This window comes from Magnolia sinica, chromosome 3 (assembly GCF_029962835.1).
Source record: "Magnolia sinica isolate HGM2019 chromosome 3, MsV1, whole genome shotgun sequence".
Lineage (NCBI taxonomy): Eukaryota > Viridiplantae > Streptophyta > Magnoliopsida > Magnoliales > Magnoliaceae > Magnolia > Magnolia sinica.
In genome coordinates, this window is record NC_080575.1 from 69,769,928 (window position 1) to 69,794,105 (window position 24,178).

Below are 24,178 nucleotides of genomic sequence, written 5' to 3' on the forward strand. Positions count from 1 at the left end.
AACACAATCGTGAAGGTTTTGGGTGAACTTGGAAAACCTATCTTTGATAGTGAATGCTGATATCCCCTATGTGAGGATATTAGGAGTGGGTAGCGTTGTGTGGCTGTTGTTGAACAGTTGGTGTACACACAGGCGAACCACTATAACTCTTTGTCTTGTGATTTGAATGCTTGCTTAGGTTTTATATCTCTTTTCATTCAAATTTGTGGAATGTATGTGTGGATGTGAATGTTATAATATTTACATTTCAAGCACAGTGAGAATGTTGTAATAATTTAGTTTTAAATTCTTACAATTTATTTCAATTCCACTCTATTTATTTATTCCTCTCCAGTTTGAGTTATTGATACAAAGGATGTTCTAAAAATAAGGTTGTCTTGCCATAACCCCTTGGTTTTTATGGTGTAAGGTTGTCCTTAGAACTGAATTCGTTTCAACCTCTCAATACTCGTTTAGTGAGGTTGCTTTTATTCCAGCATTGTGATTTGATTTAGTTTATTTGGCTATCTTTCTTTATTTATTCCGCTATTAAAGTTTTATTTTGGCATCGTCCTATTCACCCCCCCCCCCCCCCTTAAGGACGTATAGCTAGGCCATTTCAGTTTCCAATCTAATTAAGGGTTTCAATTTGATTGAATCGTAAATATTTGACAACCTTAGTTGGCCAACGTTCTTAATTCAACAATTTGCATTAAATGAATTTCCACTCTAAGTCAACTAGATTTGTCTCGCTAACTAATCAATCTATTTAATCATTAACTTAACTCATAATGGAAAGCTTATGCATAATACAAAGTTAAAGGAAAATTAGCATGTAGATCTTACCCGCTGAAGTGGTTAGCTAGAATCACTCTAACTAACCCTACTCATTGGTGGGCTAAGTTGAGCCAAAAGCTCTCTCTCTCTCTCTCTCTCTCTCTCTCTTCTTCTTCTTCTTCTTCTTCTTCTTCTTCTTCTTCTTCTTCTTCTTCTTTTTCTTCTTCTTCCCACTTTCTTTAGAAGGCCACACAATAGATCAGGAAGAGAAACAGAATTCCTACCTGGCTAGACCCAACTGAGTCGACTTGGTTCAGTGGATGTAACACCCAAAAAATTGGTACCTGAGTACATAGACTCTGATCCTGAGTTTTCAGGTGTTAACCAAATGAAAATGTACATGTGGCCTCGTTTAGATTCACATCAGTTCCACACACGAGCAATCAGAGTAGCGCAATTTAATTATTTCGGATCCAAAGCGAAGTAGAGATAACAAAAATAAATTAATATGGGGCTGGCAGTAAAGATCAATTAAAATATAGTGTTCGCCCAAATGAAAATTATACAAATCACAATAATTGCAATATGAACAAAAGAACAACTACCAAGCGGGAAGAAGTTAGAGAGATCTACTGGGCGCCCTAAGAGCACCATCGAATGGTCCTATTGTTGAGTTATCTGCATATGTCAAATAGAAGGCGTCAAATGCCAACATAGTGAAGAAATATCATCAAGATTGTTACTTAAGACATTTTAGTGATTAGCAGGTTCATAACAAATATATATTAATACATTTTATACACTCAAGCATGTTATCTTTAATGCACAATTATTAGACAAGTTACACATGTTACCAACACAATCAACGCAGTTAATGATAAGCAAGAAATCAAAAAAATCATCAATACTCTTGTTAAATGTGTATATGAAGATATGATATGATGCGTACCCTTTCCAAACAACACTCTCTCACATGCGACTCTAATAGCCTATTTCACATATGACAACACTTCCTCAAACGGTGCAATCCAACGCCTTTTTGTCACATCCTGACTAATGCAGTGTGATACATGGTTATGTTAGCTGAGTAATTATTAAGTTTAATTCATCCAACATATTGGCGAAGCTAAGATACCGACGTTATATCACGAGTCCTTATCTGGATCACGTGGCTCGTTGCCACACATAACGACTCCTTACTAGTGTCCCTTGATCCAAATTTAGGTGTTACCCATTTATTTCATAAATCAACAACTCCAAAAGTATGGTATGATACATAAATATATAAGGATCAACCCGATATGGGTCGTCACCCAAACCGAGTATGATCGCTCAGTTCCGAGGTGCGGGCTTATCACATTAAATTAAATCAATACAAAGGAAAGAGGCTCATCACCCAATTCTATTCATGCCCAAGTCGTTCGAACGGTACTCTAGCACAGAATCATCGGCCGGGTAATTTGACGAGGGTCATTCGAACAAGGACCTATCACCTCCATTAGTGTTCAATGGTCACTACGGGGAGGTTTGTCACCCCAGCGTAGGCCGATAGCACAGACATAATGTCTCATACCACCATGCTCGACTCCCAAGTCTTAGTTACTCACTGGTCATTGCGGGGAGGCTCGTCAACCCAATGTAAGCCGACAGCTCGGACACGGTGTCTCATACCACCATGCTCGGCTCATGAATATTGGGATCGTATCAATAACGGTTATGAGTAAACTAAATCAATAGTAACAGTGGTATCTCAGATTCTATTGAATATTATACAATCACCAAGCATAAGAATGATCGAGTTTGCATTAGATTGTTGCGAACGACTACGGAGGACCTCGGGCAAACCGACATTGGGTGCAAAGCATCCCATGTAGCTCCAACTACTGTCGATCATCTGTGTTCAACTCCAGTCGGCTATATAAGCCCGGGATAGCCTCCTTAAAGTGGGATATCTACATATTTACATAATTTGCAAAGCTCGATCCACTGCGACAACACAATTTAATCATCTTAGTATTTATAAGCATTCAACATTCAAGATTTTTTTTTATAATATTACGAGTTTCATGTCATCCAAGCATTTCATCGAGCATGATATCAATAAAAAAAGCAAATAAATGTATTTAACAATTCTAAAATGTTAAGTAGAAGCTTGGGGGTAGATCTTCACCTTTAAGTTAAAATCCAGTACTCAAATGTTGCCCTAACATCAGGAATTTAGAAAAACGCCCCAAACCTAAATTAAAGTATAAGACTATCATTAATGACATTGATTTATTCCTAATTAAATATTAAATAATCAATTTCACCTTAGCTAACTCAATATGATTGATCCATCAATTCGGTTTGATGAATCAAGACTTGAAATCGGCGCACAACCTAAACCATAATGGAATGGGGCCCGATTACGACTCCCGCAAGATTATGGACCGCTCTAATTGATAATCGTAACTTAAAGCCCTAACATACTCAATCCTAATATTAGGGGTTGTTTGACACCGTGGATTGGAGGGGATTTTCAATCCACGGTGAGAGCTTGGATTACACCTAAAATCATATCAATAGTTGTATGTGTAACATGTATGTCATTGTACACTATCATTCTATTGGGCACATGGCCCACTAATGATGATCAGAACTATCTAAACATTGTCCATGTAAATCAGAACCGTTCAAACATTATCCATATTAATCAACGATTAAAAGTCATTGGTTAGTCACTCAGACATGATCTTGTGCTTGCAGTCCATCCAAGACTTGGAATTTCATCATTTTCAGGCAAAGCATATATTTCAATGGGCTTATCACAACCGTAGTGTCAAAAATTATATATCTCACTAATTAGGGATAACAAAGTTGATTTAGTAATTAAATTTAAACCCCTGTAAATCTACCATGCATTGGTAATTTTGAATTAAAGTTGATTCACACTCTAGGGTGCCAAACACACCGGGAGAATTGCCAATCCAAGGGGTTTCCAATCCTAGGGGTTTGTAACCCTAATGACTCAAAATGAAAGAAAAGGATGGAAAGACATTTAGGGAAACCTCTTACCTAGAAAGTGAGTGGAGAATCTGACCCAAAATCTTCAGATTTCATCCATGGAAGACATGAGATCGGGAATAGAGACGAGGTCTTACACGAATCTGCAAGCACGGGGATTAGATGGCGTGATCTGGCCGTCGGGGGTGCATGTAAGGTGGTGACTCCCACTTTCTCTCTCCTCTCTCTATCTATCACTCTCTCTCACTCTCTCTCTCTTAGCTGCTGGAAACGGCTGAGAGAGAAGGGTTGGAGCTTATATGGGTGGGATTATTTAAGTTGGCCCCAAGGTTTGAAAAATCACAAAAATTACAAAATGGGGGCTAAATTGAATTATAGGGGTTGCTCTGATGCCCCCCTGGCCATGAAATTTATACGATAGGTGGTCCATGGCCCAATAAAGGGTTGGGTAAAGTTTTATCAAAAACGGATGCAGGGTTTTTTCAGAATGGCCTAGTTTGCGATCAACGGTCACCGTTCCACGATCAATAGCCAGATTTTGTAGACGTGGTCCTGAATTTATTTCCAGCCTTTAGTATAAATTTGGCAAAGATCTGATGGACAGAAAGCTCACAATTGCAACATCAGTTATGAGGCTAAATAGGTAAATTTAAAACTTTCCCCAAATTAGGCCAGGCGACTCACAATTTGTAAGTGCCTGCTGGGCAACGTAATTTGACTGTTTCTAAGCACTTCTAGGGTCTAGCATCCCCATTAGACATCAAGCCCAGTGAGATGGACATTACTCTATAATTTCAGAACAAAGAATTTCGGCGGTGGTCCACCGAAATCTGGTGTATCGGTGATGCGCCGCCACGATCCTCTGGAGGCAGCGGCAGCACACTACCGAACTGGTGGTGGCACCGCCATCCTCCGTGGTGTCTGGTGGTGGCTCTACCACTTGATATTTGAAACCAATGTATCTTGCAAACCGGAATGAGTTACTCGACGTGCCATAAATGAATTTGAGGTAAGAGAACTTGCTCTATCCAAATAACCTAGTTATTTTATGAAATTCCATAAGTTTAATAGTCAAAATTCCAATTTATTTATATTTTTACTATTTATAGTAAATTTTAGTTTAATTATAGTTCTTCATCCTCTAAGCTTTAGGATTTGTGTCTAATATGAAAGTAATTAGAAGGATTTGAAGAATAAGGTGGTGGAAGGTGAAATTTTTGAAGATGGGTTGAAAGGGGGATTTAAGACTTAGGGATTGAGTTTTGAGAGCTTGGGAAGAGAATGTAGTGATGACTTGAGAGTAAAGAGGGTATAACAGACTAGAAATGAGGTATAAATGAAGTAGAAATAGCCCTAGGTGAAGCCCCTGGGGCTTCTATGTGATTCATGAGAGCAAAGAGGGCTCCCTTCTATAGTTGAACCCTAGGCTAAGACTTCAGTGTTTAGATTAGCCGGATGGCTTAGTCATAGTGTCTTTTAACATCACTAAGTTTGATCGCTCTCACCTAAGTCGATAAGGCGTTATGATAGACCCATTGCCTAAGGACATCCAACTCCAAGTTGGTAAAAATACTAGATGTTACAATGGGTCACATCTTTCTCTCCTCTTGTTTTCTTCTTTCTTTCCTTCTTCCTCTTGTTTCTCTCTATCTCTCTCTCTCTGTTTCTCGATGTGTGCATCCTCCAACAGATGGTGTGGATGCACACATCCAAAAATAGAGAGAGAGAGAGTGAAAGAAACGAGAGGAAGAAGGAAAGAAAGAAGAAAATGAGAGGAGTCAAGTAAGAGGGTTCTAGTGAGAGAGTTTCTCATTTACGTAGGTTTTGCGAATTCTGTTACAGCGTGCGGACTTCTCCCTCTTGGTTCGGTTGTACGGAGCAGGTGGGGTCTACTACGATGGTTGTTTGAGTAATCCACTTCGTTCATCCAGTTTAGAGAGTTATTTTATGGTAAGGGCTCAAATATGGAGTCGATAAGAGTATTAGTTTAGCTTATCTCGAAGCTCTCCTAGCGGTTGCCAAAAATGGACTTGATCTAGATTAATGGTTCACATTTAATGATCGGGGCCCAAGTTTGGGAGGAATGTGTAGTGAGGATAGGTAGACAGTTAGACAAAGTTTGGTGGTTGATCAATGGTGGGAAAGGCCTAGATTTAAAATTTCACCTTTTGTGTCAAAAGGAAGAAGTTGACTTCTACGTTTAAAGGTGTTGGATCATAGATCGAGGTCCAAATTTTGTATGATATCATAGTCATGTGAGTCCAAGGTGTGGTCCAATTTTGAGTTGCGATGAACAGTAAGAAATGGTTAGATCTGAAGATCTAGGTATATACAAGGTTGGTAAGCCATAAAAGGATAACTTGGCGGCTAAGTAGAAGCCTACCAAAGTGGGGTCTTCATGTTTTACACTTGGTCCATATGATGTCCAATCCAAGTCATTCATATGGAGAAAAATATCCTACTATGACTACCTATGAACTTTCCTCACTTGATGGATACCAAAATCAACGATTAAGGGCTGATTTGTTATTTGGGTTACTTTTACAATGATCTAAGGGCCAAAATTCGATGTGTATAGTTAATTTATGATAATTAGGCTTGGTATGAAATTTCACATGAAGCGGATCATGAGAACCATGTGATTTGGAATTCAAGGGTATAGGTTAATGGTATTTTCGTAATTATTGTTGATCTAAGAGTTTTGTGAAATCTAATGGTTCTACATGGTTATAGGTACGTTTCTAAGTAATTCTTACAAAAGGACTTATATATAAATCATTAGGAATAAAGAGTTATTCACCAAATTAATTATGGAATGTACATATATCAAACCACACAATGGATGGTCAGATGACATGTTTAAAATAAGAAAACTTGATGGTTAGTAATCTACTCATGTATGTGGGTGGGTGTATAGTTAGTTTTATAAATAAATGATCGCAAGTGGGTTTACTTAGACATATGATGATCATGTCTTAAAATCAATGGTTGGATGACTTGATTTACGAATAGAGACCATTCTCAATGGTCAAATTCACATTGGATAATAGATGTAAGGTTATGATCTCTAGATTGGTATCGTACATATGTATATATTAAGTTAAATTTCATGGTAACACTCAAGAACTTTCAATACTCGAGTATTGAAAAATTTGAGGTGTTACAATCTACCCCCTTAAACAAAATTTTGTCCCCGAAATTTATTTATTTCGACTATTTATATCAATTCATCATGTTTAAGTTTCATTGTATCCTTCATGAGATAAATGTATATGTCTAGGCATGCTTTTAATTGGCTACCTGAAATCGGGATGCTACATGGGTAGATGACATCGAAGAATTACATAAAAATTGAGTTTAGTTGCTGGACAAATTAGATGCATTCCTCAATGACATTGAAGGCTATTCAACGACATCAAAGGCATTATGTAGGTGCATAAATTTGAGGCACTTTTTAAAGATGGCCGCACAAAAGATATAAATATGGGTTCTTTAAGGAGTTCTAAACATGAATCAGGTTTTAAGGAGCAGAGTCGAAGGGTGGAGCATTCTCCCAAGGTTTTAATGCTTTCTTTTAGGGTTTTAGATCCAATCATGTTTATGGTTGGCTAAACTTCTTAGCTAGGGCTAAGAGATAAAGCTTGTAGTGTGTTGGGATGATTTTCTTGCTTTGATTCTTGCTTTTTCTTAAACCTCATTGATTTCTAGTTTAAATTTAAGGAATATTTTCAGTTTTCTATGATTTATTATGACTTAAATTATAATAGATGCTGTGATAGCTTTTGATATCTTCTTTTCCTATTTTGAGATTATGAGATTGGTAAATCTTGTCGTTCACCATCGTCTCCTGGGCATGATAGGATGATGGAATCCCTTTCAATCGCCATAATACTCCTTCATTAAGGATTAGAACAATGAAAAGTTCAGAGATTTGATTTAATTACTTTATCTTCTAATTGGATAGGATATGACTCCAATTCCAATTGTGTTCCTTGAATTAAGTAAGGTAGAATCATGATAGCTACAGGTGGATCCTTGGCACCCTAGTTCCCACCTTTCAATTGATAGTTTAAATCAATATTATTCACAATTACTCTCTTTTATTCTAGATTTAGGCTTAAATCTTCTCCTAGTTCTAGTTCTGGTGATTTTCAAAATATGTATAAGTTTAGTCCCTATGGATTCGACCTCGGTCTCACTGAGATATTATTACATTGCGACCCTACACTTGTAGCTGTGAACAAAGCATGACTCAATATGTGTAATAGTTGATCAACTGACAAAGTCAGTGCATTTTATCTCTATTCAAATTAACTATTCTGTGGACGTGCTTTCCAAGCTCTACATTAAAGAAGTTGTATGATTACATAGAGTGTCGAGTTCTATCATATCAGATCATGAACCACGTTTCACATTGCATTTTGGGACAAGTTTACAGGAAGCCATGGGAACTATTTTGAACTATAATATCACATACCATCCTCAATCAAATGGTTAGATAAAACATGTGAATTGAATACTCAAAGATCTGTTGCGAGCATGTGCCTTGGATTTTAAAGGTAGTTGGGACAATAATTTACATTTTACAGAGTTCGCATATAACAACATTAAGATTACCCCTTATGAAGCACTCTATGGCTGTCCGTGTCGTGCATCGAATTGTTGAATTATAGTGGGAGAGTAAGGGTTAGTTGGATCCAATATTGTTCAAGAGGCTACAGAAAATATAAAGATCACCAAGAAACGATTTAAAGTGGTCTAAAACAGGCAGAAGAGCTTTACGGATAATCGAAGGCCTGATTTAGAATTTGTAGTTAGCGATCATGTATTTCTGAAAGTCTCGCTGATGAAGGGACTTATGTGTTTTGGAAAAAAAAGGAAGTTAGTAACTTGATTTATTGGACATTTCGAGATACTGGAATTAGTTAGTGTTGTGGCTTATCGTCTCACATTCCCACCTCAGTTAGTTAGTATTGTAAATGCTATTGTGAAAATCTATCGCCCGTAGTATTGTCATATTTTGTTGTGCCAAACCATTTAGTACTTGCATCATGCTTTGAGTTGAAGTGATCAGGTTCGTACATTTTTAAGTTATGTGGATCTTCATCAAACTTGCTTACATCTTCAAGTTGAAGTGAAGAGTGTTCATGGTTTCAAGCTAGAATTCAAGAACTTAAGTTCAAGTTTGAAGTTCAATTATAGTATGCTAAAGACTTAAGAACTGAAGCATAACTTAAGCTATCGAACTCAAACTTCAAACATCTCAAGTATTCAAGATTTTAAAGCAAATGATGTTTCAAGTGTTCCTACTCACAAACAGGTTTGGATGACACTAGATTGACCCTAGATTGTGTCATATTCTTTATATATTTTATGTGGGTCATTTCTTTTGTTTATAGGTCTTTTACTCGACTAGTCTTATACCTTGTTCGACTAGTCTAAGTACTGGCTCGACTAATCTAAGAGTTTTCTCGACTAGTCTAAGGTTTGTTGCTATTTTTTAGAATTTTCTGTTGGGGGCTCTCGACCAGTCCTGGAGACTGCTCGACCAATCGACTGAACAGTGCTCAACCGGTCGTGTAGGCTCAACTCAAAGTCTAGCAACATTTTTGGGTCCCAGTCGACCATTCGAGTGCATGGCTCGACCAGTCGAGTAACGACTTTACCTTATCGCGCGAGAAAATTTGAAATTCCCTTAGACCAGTCGAGTGAACAATATTTTTACCTATAAATAGAGCACAAATTTTAGGGATTATTCATTTATAAAAGCAAGATCAAGACACTACTCTGAGAGATAATTTTGTGATATTTTAAAGCTATATTGTGCTCATGTAATATTCTTTTTAATTAGCTTTGTTATTTGATTTTGAGATCTTTATGTCAATCTTACTTTAAGAAGGGATTTGAGTTTTCCCCTCTCTTAAGATTAAAATCAAGTCAAGCTAGCCCAGGTTGAATTAATAAAAATTCATTTACAACTAGAACCTTTTCATCTGTAAGACTAGACATTGAACATCTTCGTCTACTTCGGATCGGTTCTATCGGGCTTCTTCAAAGGAGAATTTCCAGATAAGTACATTTACAATTTGTATATCCTTTTTGGTTTTTGAGGTTGTGCCAAAAAAATCTCTTTTTGGTTTGCCTAAGGTGATCCAGAAAATCTCAGAGTGTGGGGTTTTCGGGATTGTGTAAGCGTAATCATAGACACAATTGTGAAGGTTTTAAGGTAAACCTTGGAAAACCTTTTTCATAGTGAACGCTAATATCCCGACGGAGTGGATATTATGAGTGGAGTAGTTGTGTGGCTGTTTTCTAACAGTTGGTGCACACACAAGTGAACCACTATAATTCTTGAAGTTGTGGTGAATGATTGAATGTACTTATGTGTGTGAATGTTGTAATTTATTTTAAGCATTTATGGTGAATGGTGTAATTTATTTTATGCACTTGTGGGAATGTTGTAATAACTTTGTTTATTTTATTTGTCATTTCCTTTGCCTCTTTATTGGTTTGGGTTTTTGATACTTACAAACGTTCTAGTATTGTTGTCTTGCCATAAGCCTTTGGTTTTTGGTGTTAGGTTGTCCTTAGAACTAAGTTTGTATCAACCTCTCAAGACTAGTACATTTGACTTGAGCTATATTTCTTTAAATTTTACATTTATTTTTTAATTTGGCATATTCCTATTCCCCCCCTCTTTAGGACGTATAGCTCAGCCTTTTTAATTGGTATCAAAGCCTAATGGCTTTCTTTTTTAGATTCAATTCCTAAGCTAATCGATCTAAGCTTATAAGATGTCAAATTTTGATAGCCTCTCAATCACTACCCCTCCACCTTTTGATGGCTCCAATTATACCTATTGGAAAGCCAAAAGAGGACCTCTTTAAGGTCCATAGATGAGAGTGTGTGGCAAGCCACAGTGACTAGATGGACCCCTCCTACCACTGAAGTTCTAGCCATTGATGGAACCAAATCTATGAAAGTTGCACCTTATTTTTCTTGGACCACGCTTCAGAAAAATAAGAGTAGTGCCAATGCAAAGGCTTTAAATGCAATTAGTTGCGTACTATCACCGGATGAATTCAAAATAATTATATCTTGTGATTCTCCAAAGCAAGCCTAGGACATTCTAGAAATGACACACGAGGGTACGACTATTGTCAAGAAATCTAAACTTCAAATCCTCACCACTCGGTTTAAGGAGATACGTATCGAAGAAAGTGAAAATTTCATGGACTTCTATAGTAAATTAAATGACATAGTCAATTCCATATAGGGTTTTGGTGATAGTATCCCAGAAAGCAAAGTCTATGCAAAGATACTACGCTCATTGCCTGAAAGGTTCAATTCAAAGGTCATTGTCATTGAGGAACTTCGTGATACGGATAATATGAGGGTTGAATAACTGGTTGGTTCTTTACAAAACTACGAGTTAAAATTTAGAGCTGATAAAGGTAAGTCCATTGCCCTTAAGTCTGCTAAAAATACTTCTCATGAAAATGTTATTAATTCTGATTTTGAAAACTCTGAAGATGATATGACATTATTAGCCAAGAAGTTTTATAAGATTTTCAAAAGTAAAAAGAGGGTAGATTTTCAAAAACCTTCAGAAAAGAAAAGAACTAGATCTAAAATTTGGAAATCTATTAAAGACAGCCAATGTTTCAACTGCCATGAATACGGGCATTGGGCAAACAAATGTCTAAAGAGTGACAAATCTAAAAAGAAAGGCATGCTAGCCACATGGGATGAATCATCTTGCTCTAAAGTCTCTTTTGAGTCAGATGATTCTGAACCCGAGTCTATTAATGAGGTCAAAGCCTTAATGACTCTAGCTAAATTCACTTTCTCAGATAGTTGTGATTCAACTAGTGAAGAAAATGTAAGAACTGATCCTAAAAATGATGAAGATTTACAAGATGCCTATGATGCCCTATATAGGAAAAGTTGTATGATAGCTGTAAAATTAAAACTTAAAAAAAAAGTTTTTAAAATTAAAAGAAAATTTTGATAATTTAGTGTTAGGAAAATCACATTTTTCAGATTATTTAAAAAAAGCTAAAAGTGATTTAGATTTCAAAACTTCCCAAATTGAAAACCTAAAATCTGAAAACGAAAAACTAGAGCAAGAAGTCTCTTCTCTCTTGAGTATGAAGGATACTTGGAGGTATGCCCAGGGTGATCCTAAATTAAAAAGACTACTAACCGGATCGAGGAAATGTGGCGATCGATCTGGTCTGGGCTACGATAAAAATACTCCTCCCAAAAGTAAGTCCACTCCTCCTAAGTTTGTTAAAAGGGAGTCCTTTAACTCAAAAGGGAAAAGTATGAATCAAAATAGTTTTAAAAATCCTAAAACTTTTCAGGCTATGAAACTTAAAAACAACCATATCAACTATAGAAATCAGAATCATAACCCCTTAGCTGAGAAAATTGTGGATCTACTTAAAGAGCTTCTAAAATCTAACTGGAATGGTAGAATATACAACAACTACAAGCATAGAAAGACCAACTATTCTCCAAAACCCAAAACAGTAATGAAATGGGTTCCTAAGGTTTCTTTTTTGGTTGCGCACACCGCTTTCAAGGCTTTGAGTCAATCAAAGTGGTACCTAGACAGTGGTTGCTCTAGACACATGACAGGTGATAAAGATTTGTTCACCAATCTTAAAGATATGACTAATGGCTCAGTCACATTTGGTGATGGTAGCAACTGGAGGATTATTGGCCAAGGTACAGTTCAACTCTTTAATCTTCCTCCATTTGAGAATGTGTTGTTTGTAGAGGGCGTTAAGCATAATCTCTTAAGCATTTCTCAAATTTGTGATAATAAACATAACATAAAATTCACCAACCAAGGGTGTGAGATTTCTAATGAGAATGGTTTTGTGATATTAACTGGTCGTAGAACATCTAAGAACTGCTATATAGTTAGTGATTCAAGCTCATCTAAATTATCGTGTTACATGGTCCAAACCGATGAGACCGAACTATGGCATAAACACCTAGGACATGTACACCACCGTAATCTTTATAGATTGAGCAAAAGTGAATTAATAAGAGGTCTACCCAAGTTAAAGAAATTGGATAAAATTTGTGGCGAATATTAGATTGGAAAACAATCTAGGAGTGCTCACAAGAAAGTGAACTCCAGTGCTACATCCAAACCCCTTGAACTCCTCCATATGGATCTCGTTGGACCAACTAGAATGGAGAGTTGAGGTGGTAAGAAGTATATTCTGGTAATTGTAGATGATTTTACTAGATATACATAAGTAGTTTTCATGAGAGAGAAATCTAAGACTCTCGATGAAGTGAAAAGGGTACTCAAGCGTATCCAAACTGAGAATGAATCATATGTCATGAAAATCCGTAGTGATCATGGTTCCGAGTTCGATAATAGCAATTTTGAGAAGTTTTGTAGTGATCATGGAATATCATATGAGTATTTTACACTCAAGACACCTCAACATAATGGAGTCGTTGAAAGGAAAATTAAAGTAATTCAAGAAATGGCCAATGTAATGTTAAATAGTATGAAACTTCCTAAAAATCTTTAGGCTGAAGCTGTGAACACAGCGTGTTATATAACTAACCGTGTCGATACAAGAAAGTCTAATAATAAGACTGCATATGAACAATGGTTCAATAAGAAGCCTATTGTTAAATACTTTCGAGTTTTTGGCAGCAAGTGCTACATTCTACATGACCGGGAAAATCTAGAAAAATTCGACACTAAAAGTGATAAGGGTATCTTCCTAGGATATGCTTTAAATTGTCGAGCGTATCGTGTTCTCAATAAGAGGATCGATGTTATTCTAGAATCCATTAATGTGGTTATAAATGATTACTTGAATACACCTGTCTCAAGTTTAGAAAATGATGAAGTTCCTTTATTTGATAAACCAGACTCTTCATCTAGTCAAAATTACATTGAACTACGGTCAGTTAAAGATCATCCAACTGATTAAATTCTTAGGAATCCTCTCACTAGTGTACGCACTCGTAGACACTTAGAAAACATTTGTATATGTGTGCTACACATCCCAGATTGAGCCGACCAATGTAAAAGAAGCTCTTGCTGATGAAAACTGGATTGTTGCTATGCAAGATTAACTTAATCAATTCATAAGTAAATGGATCTTTAAAAATAAGTATGCTACTTAGTTCCTAGACCTAATGAGTAACTGGATTGTTGCTGATGTATGCTACTTAGTTCCTAGACCTAATGATAAACACATTATTGGAATTAAATGGATCTTTAAAAATAAGTACGATGAACTTGGTAATATTATAAGAAACAAGGTAGACTGGCTGTACAAGGATACACTCAGATAGAAGGCATCGATTATGATGAAACCTTTGCCCTAGTAGCTCATCTTGAATCTATCAGATGTTTATATCCATTGCTTGTTACAAAAAGTTTAAAATTTATCAAATGGATGTTAAGAGTGCTTTCTTGAACGGTGATCTACACGAGGAAGTATATGTTGAATAGCCTAAGGGTTTTGAAGACCCTAAACATATTGATCATGTTTATCGCCTGAAAAAGGCACTCTATGGATTGAAACAAGCTCTTAGGGCATGGTACGAGATATTGACTAAGCTTTTACTAAGTCATAACTTTATAATGGGGAGGGTTGATGAGATACTTTTTGTTAAGAAACACAATGATCACATACTGATGGTACAGATATATGTTGATGACATTATCTATGGATCTACCTATTCTAACATCACTGTTGAGTTTGTAAATTTAATGAAGTCCAAATTTGAAATAAGCATGTTTGGAGAATTGAACTATTTTTAGGTTTATAAGTAAAATAGCTTCCTAATGGGTTCTTTATCTCTCAAACCAAATACGCTCTAAATTTGGTTAACAAATTTGGCTTTTTGAGCGGTAAAAATTTTAATACTCCTATGAGTATGACATTTAAACTCTTTAATGATTCGACAGGTAAGAGTGTAGATCCTAAGTTGTATCGCAGTATAATAGGTAGTTTATTATATTTAACTGCGAGTCGACCGGATATTGCATTCAGCATAGGAATCTAAGCTAGATATCAATCGGACCCTAAAGACCTGATTGCTGTAAAGCGCATTTTGAGATATGTCATAAGTTTGGCCAAACTTAGTCTTTGGTATCCTCGCGATACTAATGTTCAATTAGCCGGTTATTCGGATGCTAATTGGGCTAGTAATATTGATGCCCGCAAGTCTACCAGCGATGGATGTTTTTATGTTGGGAATTGTCTAGTTTCAAGACATAATAAGAAACGGAGTTCCGTATCACTTTCCATAGCTGAGGCTAAGTATATTGCAGGCGGTAATGCATACACCCAACTTGTGTGGATGAAGAGAATGTAAAGTGATTACGGATTTACGTAAGATTCTATAGTATTATATTGTGACAATTTTAGCGCAATTAACATTTTTAAAAATCTAATTCAGCATTTACGAACTAAGCATATTGGCATTGGATATCATTATATTCATCAATTAGTAGAAGATAAAATTATTTATGTGGATTATATTCTGACTGAAAATCAACTTGCAGACATTTTTACAAAATCGCTTGACAGAAACAGGTTTGCTAAGTTGATAATGAATATGGGTAGGTGCAATATGAATTAAATGCATGTATTTATTTGTAATATAGTGCATGTTTTTATTTTATTTATTTTTATAAATTTTTAAATTTCAAAATATGAAAAAATGCTGAATTTTCGAGGTGCACGACCAGTCAAGTACACACTCGTCCAGCTGTGGCACGACCGATTAAGTATGTACTTGACCAATCGACCCGCTCGGGTTTAGGAGTTTTTATTATGCAAAAAGTACTTTTTCCTCATTTGTTTCATCTTCCCCAACTAGCCCTACCACAACTAGTCAAACCCACCTTCGATTCCTCCATGGTTAGTGCATCTTTTTAATTTCCTTGTGGATTTAAGTTCTTTGCTCTTCCATTTCCTTATTTTTGTAGTTTATTTCAAGGTTTATGGTGGTTTGTTTGGTTTTTCTAGCTAAAAATTTAATTTCTTTCAAACCCAACATTCGTTTCTTGCATTGCTTGTATTCCTTATCTTTTTTATGCAATGGATAGTAGAAACAAGATGAGAGCCTCTCGTGGTCCCTCTTCTTCTCGTTTCGCTCCAATCACGGTGCGCCATCTTCAGTCACCCAAAGAAGATCCCGAATATGTGTGGGATATTTGATTACACAACGTGATTGTTGAATGGATAGTCAACTCTAATCATTTGGCACCTTTCAGTATTGTTCCCATCCTTTAATCTGTAGGTTGGGTTAACATTTTACATTGGGGTGGTCCGACATACCGTTCCATAGTGCAGGCCATGTTTACTTGCATTAGTGACTTCTCTACTGAGAATTTGACATTTACTATTACAACCAGAGAAGGTCCAATTGATGTGGACCGTCATTTAATTTCTGGATTGATGGATCTTCCATTTAATGATGATGGTATTCCTATCTCTACTTTAGTAGCAAGACCATTTGAGTCTGAGAAAAGAATGCTTACTAGAGTATTATGTAACATGGATGCTAACTGGAACTCAGGTGTGGCGCTTAGTTCCAAAGTATGTTACCTAGATATAGGATTCCCCATCAGATTTTCATTTCTAATGTCTATCTTAGGTCTAGAAACAAGACTGAGCTGACTTCTTTCATGGCTCGCATCCATCATTCTATTATTACTGGTATTCCTGTATGTCTTCCATCTCTTATCTGTTAAATCATTATTCAGTTTCGTCTCCATGTTTGTCATGGTGATATTCCCTTTGCCTATCTTGTGACTTCTTTAGCCACACGAAGTCTCGTGGCTATGCCTGATGGAGAAGCTCCCATTAACCATCTTACCTTCAACAACTCGAAAATAAATAAGATGAATCTAAGGTTGGCTCCTAGCCAAGTTGATGTGGGTACTAGTGGAGCTGCTGAAACAACTAAAGAGGAGGATGCTTTGCCTCAAGATGATATTAACATGGATGAATTATTTGATGAGATTGATAAGTCATACTCTGCGGATGATCCTAACTTTCAGCCTTCTGACTTTAATGAGCGTTTGCGATCTCTTGAGGAGAAGGTAGAGGGTCTTTATGTGTCTCAAGATAATCACTTTAAATACATGCCAAGTATCTTAGGCGCATTAACAAAGGACTTCATCAGATAGATCCTTCTATTCCTACTCCTAGATCTGATTAGTATTTTTTTTATACATGTATTAATACTTTCTACTTTGGATTTGTGTTGGGATCATTTGTGTTGGGATATTTCATGGACATACTTTTACTTTTTAGTATTTTGTCATGATATTGTGCTTTGAGTTGATATTTTGATTATCATGATGATAATTTCTGTCTTATTTCATTTGATTCTCTTCTCTATATACATCTCTCCTTTGTCTTCTAGTGACAAAAGGGGGAGAAATTGTAGAGATGTGTGATGATTGTGGAATATGGAGTGTATAATTTTTTTACAGGTTCTGCAAATCACCTCTCGTGTATTGAGGGGGGAGAAATGGAATGAGAGGGAGATGTGGGGAGATGTGATGCATGATTATTTATTGTACGTGACTGGTGCATGATTCTTTATTGTGCATAATTCTTTATTTGGTTTTGTCACAAATTTGACAAAGGGGGAAATTGTAAAATCTGTTGTGAAAATCTAGCACCTGTAGTATTGTCAAATTTTATTGTGCCAAACCATTTAGTACTTACATCGTGCTTTAAGTTGAAGTGATCAGGTTCGTACATTTTTAAGTTCTGTGGATCTTCATCGAACTCACTTACATCTTCAAGTTGAAGTGAAGGGTGTTCATGGTTTCAAGCTGAAATTCAAGAACTCAAGTTCAAGTTTGAAGTTCAATTACAGTACACAAAAGACTCAAGAACTCAAGCGTAACTCAAGCTATCGAACTCAAACTTCAAGCATCTCAAGTATTCTAGATTTTGAAGCAAATGATGTTTCAAGTGTTCCTACTCACAAACAGGTTTGGATGACCCTAGATTTTAGCCCAAATACCCATCGAGAAAATAGTAATTGGAGTGACCGACTAACCTTTATAAGATTTGATTACAAAAGGTAAAGGGAAGTGGTCCTTCCTTGTGAAGGTATTCAATATTTTGTAGTCAATGCACATTCTCCATCTAGTAGGGACTCTGGTTGGCACGAGTTCATTATCCACATTATCTATGATGGAGAACCCGAACTTCTTGGGAACCACTTGAGTTGGACTCACACATTGACTATTAGATATAGGGTATATGATACTCACATCCAATAATTTAAGCACCTCGATTTTAACCACTTTTTTTATGTTTGGATTTAATCAACATTGTGGTTGTTCATAATTTTTTTCATTGTCCTTGAGGTGAATGCGATGAGTACAAATCAATGGATCAATTCCCTCGAGGTCCATGATTTTCCACCCAAGGGCTCCTTTGTGTTCCATGAGAGTAAAAATGAGCATACTCTCTTGTTCCTTATCCAAGTGGGAAGAAATCAGCATTGGATATGTCTCATCTTAACCCAGATTTACATATTTAAGATAAGTGGGTAATGGTTTCAGGTCAAGCTTCGGTGCCTTGAGACTAGACGGTAGAGGCTTTATCTCAGTTTTAGCCAATTTTTTAAATTTCGACCTTCACCAGGTAGTTTCAAGTATGGGAGTAGCATCAAGCAAGGCATCAATCTCCCTAATCTTATCATCGTCCAAGTCAGGGGAGTGTGCCAAGCATGTCTCTAAGCTAGCAGATATAAAGTCAAAAGTGACATATCTTCAATGAATGAATTAATCACATTTACTTCGTGCGCATCATCAACATCCTTTGGTTATTTGCATGCATTAAATATGTTCAACTCTAATGTCATGCTCTTGAATGTTAATTTCATAATTCCATTCCTACAATTAATTATTACGTTTGATGTGGCTAGAAATGGTTGGCCAAGAATGATGGGGATTTGAGTGCTTGTGTGAATAACAGGATGTGTGTCCAAGACAGGAAAATCTAATAGATAGTAGAATTTATTGACTTGGACAACCACATCCTCTATCATTCTTCTTGTTGTACGAACAGAATGATTGGTAAGTTGATGTATGGTCCTGGTGAGTTTTAATTCACCAAGGCCGAGCTATTCGTAAATCAAATATGGAATCAAATTCACACTCACTCCCAAGTCAAGTAGTGCATGCTCAATCTGGTGATTCCCAATCACATAAGAGATAGTTGGGCTACCGGGTTCTTTATATATTGTGGCACAATTTTCTTGAGGATTGCACTCACTTTTTCTATTACAAAAATCTTCTTTTGAATATTTTGCCATGTTTTAGCCATATAGAGATATTACATAAACTTGGCATATGATGGGATTTGTTTTATGGCATCCAATAGAGTAATATTGATTTTTACCTTTTTAAGCACCTCTAAGATATCCTGAGTTTAGAGATTTTGGTGAAATCAACCTTTGTGGGAACAGAGCAACCGGCTTGTATTCTTTTTCTATTTCTTTCTCATGTGAAGCATTGCTAAGCCCTTCATCCCTCTTTAATTCCTCCAAGTCTTTATGCTTCTTAGCCCTCGTCGGTATGCTTTTGTTAATTGTTTTGTCACTTCTTAGAGTGGTGATAGACTTTACTTGTTCCACATGGTGGTTCAAAGATCTCAAGTCATTTATCTCACATTATGGTTTTGGGTTAGGTAGAAGTTGGGTTGGAAAAGTCCATTTCTACCTAAATATGTGTAACTCTAACCTTTGAATGGACTTATTAAGCTCCAAGAATGCTTGTAATGTTCTGATTGAATAACTCTTGGTTTTTGATGTGTTTTAGAATGTATCCTTGGGTTCTTTTCTGATTTAGCAACGGCTTGAAATTTGAAGGAAATGCCCCTTGAGGATCTCTCTCTGTATTAGTCATTTTCCCATTCCTCCAACCAAAGTTTGGATGGTTCCTCCAACTAGGATTATATATGTTTGAGATGGGGTGGCTAAATGGCCTTTGATAATTATTAATGGCATTAGATTGCTCGTATAACAACTCTTAGAACGCCAGAATTATGGGGCAATCTTGTGTTAAGTTCATGTTAATAGCACAAATACCACAAACAATTTCAATAGTCTTGCCGGGTTTTACCTTCCTATTTTCTTTAGTTCCATGGCTTCGACCTTTTTTGTGAGATTAGCCACCCTAACATTCACATTGTCCTCCTCCCTTAACACATACATTCATCCCTTCTCTCTATGTTGAGTCGATCTAGGATTAGTGGGTTTAGATGAGGTATCCCATGATTGTGTGTTTTTAACGAGTACATCGAAATAATCCCACACATCATCAGGTTCCTTATTCATGAATTCTCCATTGCATATAATCTCTACAAATTGGCACATGGGTGAAGTCAATCCATCATAGAAAAAGCTTATTACTCGTCAAGTTTCATAGCCATGGTATGGACAGGAATTCAAAAGATCTTTGAATCTCTCCCAACATTGGAAGAAGGTCACTTCCTCTTTCTAAGAGAAATTCATGATTGCCCTCCTTAGAGTATTTGTCTTATGAACTGAGAAGAAATTTTTAAGGAAGTCCCGGGTCATCTCAGTCCATGTCCCGATAGATCTCGGTTAAGGAGTGTAGCTAAGACTTGGCTTTCTCCTTTAAAGAGAATGGGAACAACTTTAATCTTAAGGCATCCTCGAAAACGTTATTAAATTGTAGGGTTACTACATTCTCATTAAATTCTTTTAGATGTAAATATGGACTCTCATAATCGAGTCCAAGAAACTTTGGGAGTATTTGGATCACTCACGGCTTAAAATTCATGTTTCCTGTATTGTGTGGAAACACCATGCATGAAGGTTTACTTGCCCTCACTGGTTGTAAATAATCATGTAAAGTTCTAAGAGAAGGAGCATTATGTACATCATTCTCGTCTTGTTGCTCTTTAGTGGGATGGTGAGGTTGATTTGAAACCATACTTTCTGTTACTCGAGAGGATCTCAAGGTGTGTCTAATTTGGTGATGGATAGGCAAACCTTCAACTAATCCTCATTCACTTAAAAGACGTAGAGTGTTGTCACGTATCCACTTGGGCATGAAACACTCAATCATAACTCTAAACTAAAACCTACTAGAAAAAGAAAATTACATAAAAATAAGAAATCTGAAACACTACAACTAAAAGAGTTAGAAGGATAATACCAAATTGATGATTTTATGTTAATTTAAAAAAAAATTAATTAAAAAAATAAAAAACAAAGTTACTATCTAATAATTAAAAAAAAAAAAAAACTAGCCTTAAACTATAGAAAAATTAAATATAATCCTAACGTAATTCTAATATATTTTAGAAAACACAATTGAAGTCCCCGACAATGAGGCCAATAACTTATATTGATAACCCAAGTGTAAGGTCGCGATGTTGTTTTACTTGGTGAAACCAAGATCGTATCCACAGGGACTTTCTTTTATGTAATTTTTAGAATACATTAGAACTAGAACTAAAATCTAAAGTAACTACTAAAATTAGATTTAAAGAGTAATTGTGGAAGAAACTATCAAAAATAGAATACCAGAGTGTCAATGATCTACTTATACCTTCCTTAATGTTACTGGCCTCAATTGGATCATATAACTGGAATCAAAGTCCTATCTTATCTATTCGGATAATGGAGTAGTTAAATCATCATTTATATATTCAAAAACAAATATGAACTTTCATTTAATTGGTTCCCTTGTAAAGAATCAACGTATTAATCATAGGGAATTCAAAGCATCTATCATGCCCAGAGTCAATGATAAATCAATAGATTTTAGAAACTAAATGATTGCAAAACATGTAAGAGAATATCAATAGTCTTCCTAAGCATCCAAAGTGACCGGAGTTGACAATGGATCAAAGTAAACTGAAAATACTTATTCATTCAAACCAACTATTAATGAATTGTTCAACATTAAAACCAAGTAACTTGAATCAATGTAAAATAAACATTAAGAAGAACTAAAAGCTTCACCACTTAGATCTAGCTAAGATATTAGACAACCATAGACATGATTGAACTAAAACTCAAATAGAAAAACATAAAAAAAAATTAACTAGAACCAAAGGATTGAAGAGGAGTGATGATTCCTTGAAGCACCAAAATTCCTTGGTCTACTCCTTCCACCTTAATTTGTGTTTAAAAACTCATAAAACATCCCTTTATATAGACTTGATTCGCACCGACTTAAAAAATGATTTGATTTTACGCAACTATCATAGCTTCAATGGCATCGAGCTCATATCGAAGAGTCCAGGTGAAATTAGGAAACTGCCTAGTAACGTACTTTTAAATTTGCATATTTTCTCAATGTCATTAAACTTCCTTCAATGGGATCGAACTTGGCTTTGATGGAATCAAATATGCTCTCGATGGCAAAGAAGAATGCACCAATATGTCCAGCAACAAAATTGAATTTTCTGGATTTTTGTGATGGGATTGAAGTGTCTTCGATGACATCAGGGGGTTGATTTTTACACTTTGAATCCTCAATTTTCTTCCTTCTTTACTTGGTTTCCTTAGGTCTTGGAGTCTTGAATTCTTCAATTTTTACCTTCATAAATCAAATCCTTCACTTGGTAATTCCTTGAGCATTAAATCCATGGTTTAAGAATCATTTTCACCTTAGCTCTCAAAATCACCTTGTAAGAGAAAACATGTGTAATTACATCAATTAAGCACATCCATATTCATAAAACCAATGCATAACAAGGGAGAAATAAATAATATTTCACTCTCAACAACACTCTACTTGTCGTTCTTGTTTACGGTACATTTATATGAAGTGGAAATAGGCTTTACCGGCCTCATTGGTGAAATATCTTTGTTTCTTCTGAGCGAAGCCTATGAATGTTACCTCACTGAAAGGAAATTTTAGCTAAGAGCAGAGATGTCCAAAATTATTGGACTCTTTGGATGACATCCGAAGAAGAATGTGTTGTTGGTGGATGAGCTCAAAAATATTGATGTTGCGGTAAGAAAAGGAGGATCCGATGCATAGTTAAACAATGATAATTTGATGCATTCATAGATGTTGGATTCTCTAAAAGAAGTTTAGTTTTCGGCAACAACATAAAGCCTATATCCCAGACCATACCATTCCTTAGACTCCTGCGATCCTCCCCGTCAAATTTCAGCAACCCATGACCTGTAATTGGCGTTTGCACACAACCCTAAGTTATATTCGATAGATCTAAGTCGACTCAACCTGAGACTTGTACCATTGCGACTACACCATCGTCGTGGTTCCAATGTCGCGTTTAGTGTACCAATGCGATACCTAGTCTAGGAGTTGTGAGCCCACGTTTATTTCGAGGAAAATGCCATGCATTGCGAATCCTGAGAGAATCTCTACCCAAACATCACATCAATCAATCAATTACAAATTAAGTACATCCCATCATAGCCCATACCTTGCCCATCCCTCTCTTACCAACATGGCATGACACCCATCCCTCTCTCACCCAAAAGTCAACCAAGCCCATACCCTCCATGTTATTTCTTCTTATAACACCCATTCATGTTTCCCATCTCTCACCATCCAACCCTTCAATCTTCATCATCCTCCATCAAAGTTGAAGCTAAGGAGCTTAGCATTCTAAGGAGCCTAGAAGAAAACAATCAGTGGGTGATTTGTAGGATTAGATTGTGTTTGGATGATGGGCCAAGTGGGGCCTGCCGATTGATGGTATGAATCTCACTTTGGACCCTATGTGTGGCCGATGGCCCACCATGATCATCCCATGATGGGACCATTCTCCATGGACCCCATCATGATGTTTACTTTTCCATTATGAATAGGTCATCTAAACCTTGTATTTTTTATGGGAAAGGGATCTCCATCGTTGATTTTTATGATTTAGGGCCCACATGATTTGGGACCTATTTTGATGTATGCGTTGTATTTACATGGCCCGCCTAGGGAGGGCTCTTAGTGGCAGAGCCCCTCCCCTCAATCGTCGTCATCTCTCTCTCTCTCTCTCTCTCTCTCTCTCTCTCTCTCCCTCTTTTCCATATTTTGTGGACCCCACTGTGATGAATGTATTCTATATCCATGCCGTCTACATGATGGGGCCCACCTTCCTGCCCGTCCAGTGGTAGGTCTACTGCCTGTCCGTCTAGACAGGCCCAAGTGGAGAGAAACACAAATGTCAGCTTGATACAGCTGGTGGGCCACACGTGAGGACCCACTAGATGCATGCATTTCATCCAACCGTCCAAATTAGATGGGACGGTGCTGGAAGGTCCAATAGCTGCTGAGGACCTCGTGATGTATGTATTTGTTATCCACATCGTCCATTAGTGACAGTGGGACCAGGGGTGCACATATGTGCTGTTCACACGTGGGACCCATCAGATATATGTATTT